The following is a 7,453-nucleotide window of genomic DNA, read 5'->3' as shown; positions in this document are numbered from 1 at the left end:
AAGATTCATCTGGAAGAAAATGTTATGCCAGAGGTAGTTCAAGCTAAGGTAATCAAATTTCTAGATGCGGGAATCATATACCCGATTTTTTTTCCGCAAATGGGTGAGTCACATTCATGTGGTGCCCAAGAAGGCGAGTATTATGGTGGTCAAGAACAAGGATAAGGAGTTGGTCCCAGCCTAAGTTTCGTCGGGATGGAGATTGTGCATTGACTACCAAAAGTTTAATTTTGCTACAAGGAAAGACCATTTTCCTTTACCTTTCATTGATCAAATGGTGGAAAGATTGGCCGACTGTTGTGCAAATTATATTAACTCGCAAGTGCACGAATCGTTTGTAGAAACAGGGTTTGCAATGCGAGGTCAATCCCACAGAGAATTGTATTCTTGAAAACAAATTTAAATCTAAAGTAATTAAATACTAACTGATGTGGTATTTTTGAAACCAAAAATATCAATTATAAAATTACCACTCGCAATAGGACGAATCCTGTAGGATAGGACTATATTGAGGGTGTCGAACCTCAAGGACTGCAATGATTTCATTATCAAAATTTGAAAGATTAAAATTAACTTAATTTAAAAGAGAATGATTTGTTTGTGTAATTTCAAAATGCATGAAAATAAAGAGAGTGAATATATGAGAGAGAGAGAGAGAGAGAGAGTAGGGTATTCACTTCACCACTATCCGCACATCAATGATTAACCATATTTAATTCTAGCAATTCATTCTATGCATGTTATAATTTAACAAGAAAACACATGAAAATAATTTCATACAATCAATGGAATAGCAAAACCCATCTTCGGTTGGCACGGATTGTCTACCTAAATTACACTAAACTAGGGTGTAGTATGATTTGTCTTTCCTAGGTATGGTCTATCCAACCCTATTGATTGCATGTCAATTAAGAACCATTGTATAACAATCATTCTTATAATCACAGAAAATAAGAATGATTTGAGTTCAATAATAGTAAAATAATTTCTAAGACAAGATAAGAATTTTACTAATATTGAGTTGGAATTTAAGAACAATTGCATTTAATATGAAGAACATAAATCAACTGTAGCAATCCTCAAAGTTATACAATCAACATGCATAAATTGAAAAACTTGAAATTAAATACAATCAAACCATTGTGCTTGGAAAAGGTTACATCAATACCCCACAATTGGTTTAGCCACTCATGATCTTCTAAACTCCACAGACAATTTACTGAATTTTTACTCTAGAAAGCGGTGTGTCTGTTTACAATGTTTAGAGCCCTATTTATAGGGATTAGGAGAACCCTAAAAACCCTAGAAACCCTAAGAAAATCGGAGGTCAGTCTCCCTGTCCAATTGGGAGACTGAAAGCCAAATCCACGCTGGAAAAGGAATGCTGCCATGCACTACACACCCGTGTGCACTCGATCCTAAGTTTTGTGCGCTCGAGCCTAGCTATTATGCTCACGAGCGCAGGCATGCGCTCGATCCTTGGCTGTAAATGCTCGAGCGCAAATACACTCGATCCTACATCCAGAATGCCCAGATTTTTGCCCTTTTAAGCCCAATTTTCAATTGTTTGTCAAATAAGACCTGAAACACAAAAACAAAACAAAATCAAACAAATAACAATGCTAAGGAATTAACGTAAGTAAATTAAGGGGCTTGAATGTGCAACATTCAGCGCTTATCACACCCCCCAACTTACATATTGCTAGTCCCTTATCAATACAAAACAGAAAATAAAGTGAAAAATAAAAAGATAAATCCATCTTTCGTGGGATGTGCGGTTGCATTTAGCGTATGCAACAAGCCTTTTAAACCCCTAGGAGTTCCCTAGAGGACGAGTGAAGTCTCGTGAGAGTTTTCCAGGAATGATACCCACAAACATTTTTCAACCATGTAGTTCCCAAGAATGCAATATCATGACCATCATGGTTCTCATTCATTAGCAAGTTTAATAGAACAAACACCATCTTCACAATTTCAGGAAATTACAAATTACCTTCAATCATGGCAATTATGAGATATTACAGGATTCAACTAGTGTATGTGAACTCAACACATAGTCATGGGATTTCAAAACTAATCTCAATCATGCATGGATCAATACTCAAAATTCATTAGACTCCCCATCAGATAAAACAACCAAGGCAAAAAATTCTCTTCTTTTTTTTTTTTTTTTTTTTTAGCACTTAGCTCCCTCAAGCTTTCTGATTGACCCATGTATAGAGCACTAGGCTAATGACTCCCAAACCAGACGGTTTTAGGGCATTAGGTGTAAAGACACCCCTAAGGACTTTCTAACTCAGGTCAAAAAGGCTATGAAGCTAAGCTAAATATTTTTTTTTTATACAATCAATCAAACCAAACTTCTTACTTTTTGAGGTGAACACTCACTGCTTAATGAGGCAAGAGGTCCGGTTACTTTGTGGAAAGCTCAAAATGATCAATTTTTTTTTACTTAGAATTTATGCCAAGGTCATTTTCCCGATAAGTTATCCAACTACATTCCAAATATTGAAACCAGACATCACTGATTCTAGATTTTATGCCCCACAGACTACATGCTAGTGTGCTTGTGAAAATCAAATTGAAACAAGTAATATCTCATGGTACCAATGAAAGTAACACAATTTGAATTCCTTAATCAAGTGATCATGTGTTTGTCATATTAAGCCCATCAATCAATTTCAAATCACAACAGTAAAATTAATTGCATGCTCAGAATAACATGTATGCCCACACCCTCCAACTTAAAATACACAATGTCCATAGTGTGTGGATAAAGACAATAAAGTAGTGCAAGGGAAAGGAGTACCTGACCTGTCATTACGGCACAGAAGAAGATGCCCCCAAATCAGGTGGCAGCCGTGCTAAAATAGCGCGCAACAGTGCTTGCTGTGCTTCAAATCTTTCATCTGCCAGGCACTTGTCCTCCTCCCTCTGGGTAGCAAGCTTAGATCGAAGCTCCGTTAGCTCTTGATGAAGAGACTCATATTGTGACATTCTCATAGTGACGGTCTCCGCCGCTCCCTCTTTCTCTATTGGCTCAACTGCAGGTGGATCAGTGTGCATAGGGCCATCAACCTCCCTAACGACCTCAGTTGCTGTGGGCTCCTGACGTTATCTCGGCATGTGGGAACAACTTTGGTTCCACTAGATCAGTCCAAACTGAGGGTGAGCAGAAATTGGCCCATCCTCGGGTGTACCCTCAATGCCTCGATTCTGAAGGATATGGGTGAGGAGAAAAGGGAAGGGAAGTCCCCATGAAGACAACCCCTGAGTGCAACACACAATTGCCCTATTGCAAAACTTGTGTATTTGATTCCAAATGAGCTAAGGGATGGAAATCCAAAATCCTCTCTGAAAAGCATATAGGGCCGAGAGGAAGGGAGCGCGTCGTTGAGTCTTGTGTCCAAATGGACACACATTCCGCTGCAAAATGAAGTCCATGAACCAAAGTCAGGAATGCAGTAGGACCTTCCTTGTACCGTTGCAGAGATCATCGATATAACGGCCATGGCAGATGTCATCCACAATATGCTGCAGTGTAAGCTCAGACGGTAGGTCTGAGTACCGAGGGGAGCCATCCCAAGCAAAAATATCAGACGGGCACCCATGAGAACATTGCAGCGTAGCAGCAATGTCATCGGTGGTCAACTCAATGTCAATGCCCGCTGCAGAGGAGGATAGGATGCCTAGCCGAGTACAATCGAATGTGAGATGATGATAAAATTCTCAGACCAGGCCTTCGTAAGCAACGGGGCTGACTAGCTAAAATAGCGCAGTGAGACCGTGGTGTTTGCATTCCTTGACCACCCATTCGGTTGCTTGGAGGCTTTTGAAAATGGTGTCAATGGCAAAAGACGTCTCCAAGATGAGCTTCCGTTGCTTCCCACGACGTGGTGAAGGCTGGGCGGGGGCCTCGAGGGTGGTATCCCGAGCAGGGGAAGACCGGGAGGTGGAGGCGTGGGTCTGAAGCATGCTGCCACTCGGTTGGGGATTTTCTTCGAACACCTAGTGGGCACCTCAAAAGGGAAGTGGTCGAGAACCACTCAACACGGCTGCCCAACCCCCTGCAACAATAAGAAAAACACCAACACAGAGCAGTCCGTGTGTGGAGAAGCACCCACGGACTGCTTTTTCATAGAAAAAAAAAATTGGGGAAAATGGGCATGGTGGGGATGGGGAAAAAAAGGGAAAAGAGAAGAAGAAAAGGAGGAGAGAGGAGGGGTGGAGTGGTGGCACGGTGACCGTGAGGTGGTGAGTGGTGGCGGTGGACCGTGGTGTGGGATGGTCGGTGCAAGGTTAGGGGGATGCGATTTAGTGGTGGGAGCAGTGGGGCTACGGTGTGGGGGAAGAAAAGGGGGAAAGAAAAGGGGCCTATGACCTAAACAGGTCACGTGAGACCTCTGAACGAGTGCGCTCGAGCGGGCACCAGAGTGCGCTCAGTCACACTTGCGCAGAGGGAGAATGGATGGGCGGGGGTACACTAGAGCACTCCTGAAGGTGCGCTCGAGCTCATTCGTGCAAGTGTGTGAGTCAATGTTGTGCTTCTACGCTCGATCCTACTCGGGTAGGCTCAAGCGCAGGCCTATGTCTGGGATCGAGCGTACAGTGGATGCGGTCGAGCCCAGGATGCCAGTGTCTTAATTCAAAGAATAGACAGGATCTGTCAAATTGACAGATTCCACGTCTGTACCCGAATCGAAGTGTTGGATGTAAGGCTTCAACCTTTGACCGTTGACCTTGAACAAAGTGCCATCCTTTGGGTCCCGTAATTCGACGGCGCCATGGGGTGGCACCGATGTGACTATGAACGGACCGTCCCATCTTGAGTGAAGCTTCCTAGGGAAAAGCCGAAGTTTGGAATTGAAGAGCCATACTTTCTGGTCTGGCATGAATGTCTTGGGCAGGATATGTTTCTCATAAAAAGCCTTAGTCCGCTCCTTATAAAGGCGAGCACTATCATATGCATCTTGCCATAGCTCCTCCAACTCTATCAACTAAAGTTTCTAGTGGGGGCTACCGACTTGCATGTCGAAATTGAACTGCTTAATTGCCCAGAGAGGCTTGTGCTCTAATTCCACAGGGAGGTGACACGCCTTGCCATATACCAGTGTATAGGGAGACATTCCAATTGGTGTTTTGTAAGCTATGCGGTAGGCCCATAATGCATCATTGAGGCGGAAGGACCAATCCTTGCGGTATGGCCTGACTGTCTTCTCCAGAATATGCTTAATCTCCCAGTTAGAAACTTGGAATTGGCCACTTGTTTGAGGATGGTAAGGAGTGGCTACCTTATGTGTGATGGAGTACTTGAGAAGCAAGGTTTTGAAAAGCCGATTGCAAAAGTGTCTACCTCCATCACTGATAAGTGCTAAAATATTCATATTTTCAGCCCTTAACTTGCATGTTTTAATCCTTTGGTTTTGATTAATTAGGTCATTTTAATTCCTTTTTGTCTTTTTCATACTTTTGTATGCTTTTGGAAGAAAATGAAGTAACTCTAGATGATTTGGGCTCAAAGAGAGAAGATGGGAAAAATGGGAGCTCTCTGACACTGCGATCGATCACAGGGTACCTGCGATTGAGTGCAGTACCCGAGAAGATCAAACACAAACCAGGCCAGGAGCGATCGAGCGCATGACAAAAGAAGGATCGATCGCAGACCTATGATCGATCTCACCCGTGCGCATGAGACACATCAAGTGGCGGCCAGAATGTCTTTCTTTCCATATTAGGGTTTTTCAACTCCCAATTGTAATAGGTTTTGAAACCCTACGAAATCCCTAGGTTTACTACTTTGTCAAGGACTTCTAAAGCCTATAAATAGACCCTTAAGCCTCTAGAATAGATATACTTTGTAAGGAGAAGAATAGGAGCTCTTCAAGTTCAAGGCTCGGCTTTATTCTTTTCCTTTCTTTTCTTTTCTTTATGAAGATGTTTAACATCAATTTTATGTGTAGCTAGTTTAATTAGGAGGGCTAGATTGAAGCCCAAGTTATGTTTTGTTAATATTTCAATATTGGCGCCTTTGCAATGATCTTGTTGTGCTATTTAACTTGATTAACACCTACTTGCATGAATTCCTCATATGTGTGTGCCTGATCAACATATGCATGTGGTATGGACTAGTTAGTTAAATCAATTTGGATGGCCGAGTCCTGGATTTAATAAAAGTAACAAAAGAATCCACACCGTGGTTCTTGGGTTAATCAACATGGGGAACCGGGAGTATACGCCCATGTCTAGGCCTCATGTGTTCGTCGATTTCCATAGAGTATATGCTTTCCTAAGGAACAACTTAGTATACAGCATGCTAAATCCCTTAGAAAAGAAAAGAGTTAGAGTATACACCATGCCTAACTCGTTGCTTAGGAAAATCTATAGCTTAAGAAGTATACGCCATGCCCTTAGGTTGACAAACATTAGATATGCATAACATGATCAAAGCATTGGCATATTGTTATATTATCTAAGTATGATTAGTGATGGACATCAAAGCCCTGCCTTTACCTTTTCATTTATCTTTAGATCTTTTAATTTCTTTTTCACAATATCAATTCAGTGACAAGTTGATATTTTTAATTAATTCTAAATAAAATCACAATCCTCGTGGGATCGACCTCATACTTGCTGCACTATACTATGGTTTTGATTTTGTGCACTTGCGAGTTAAAACGTACTAAATATTATGTATTAATTTAGGTAGTATTTGGCACAACAATCACTAATGATGGCCCGAGGAGTACCAAATCTGTTGAAAATGTTGGCTTGTAGGAATTTCATCACAAGCTTGTGATCATTGGTCTTGGTGGCAATGGCTTCTACCCAGTTAGAGACATAATCCAATCCTACCAAAATGTACTCATATCCACAAGACGGTGGGAAGGGTCCCATGAAGCCAATACCCCAGACATCAAAAATCATGACAATGAGGATGGGGCTCAATGGCATCATGTCCCTCCGAGACATAGCTCCTAGGCGTTGACATCTTTAACAAGCTCGGCAAAATTCATAGGCATCTTTGAACAAGGTGGGCCATGTGAATCCACATTGTAGAACCTTGGATGCTATCTTCTTGGCACTGAAATGCCCTCCACAAGATAGAGAAAGACAAAATGTGAGAATACTGGAAAATTCACTCTCAAGGACACAGCGTCGGATGATCTAATCAGCACAATACTTGAATAACTTTGGATCTTCCCAAAAATAAAATCGAACTTGCTTGAAGAAGCGGTCCTTCTCTTGCTTAGACCAATGAGAAGGAATCTGACCTGTAGCTAGATAATTGACAATATCGACATACCACGGCGGATTTCTTGGGGTAATTTCAAATAGTTGCTCATCAGGGAAAGAGTCATAAACAGGAACCGGCTGGGGTGTCTCAAACAAAATTCGTGACAAATGGTCGGCAACAACATTCTTCGTTCCCTTCTTGTCCCGAATCTCAATATCA

This window comes from Corylus avellana, chromosome ca4, assembly GCF_901000735.1.
Source record: "Corylus avellana chromosome ca4, CavTom2PMs-1.0".
NCBI lineage: Eukaryota > Viridiplantae > Streptophyta > Magnoliopsida > Fagales > Betulaceae > Corylus > Corylus avellana.
This window is presented reverse-complemented; position numbering follows the sequence as displayed.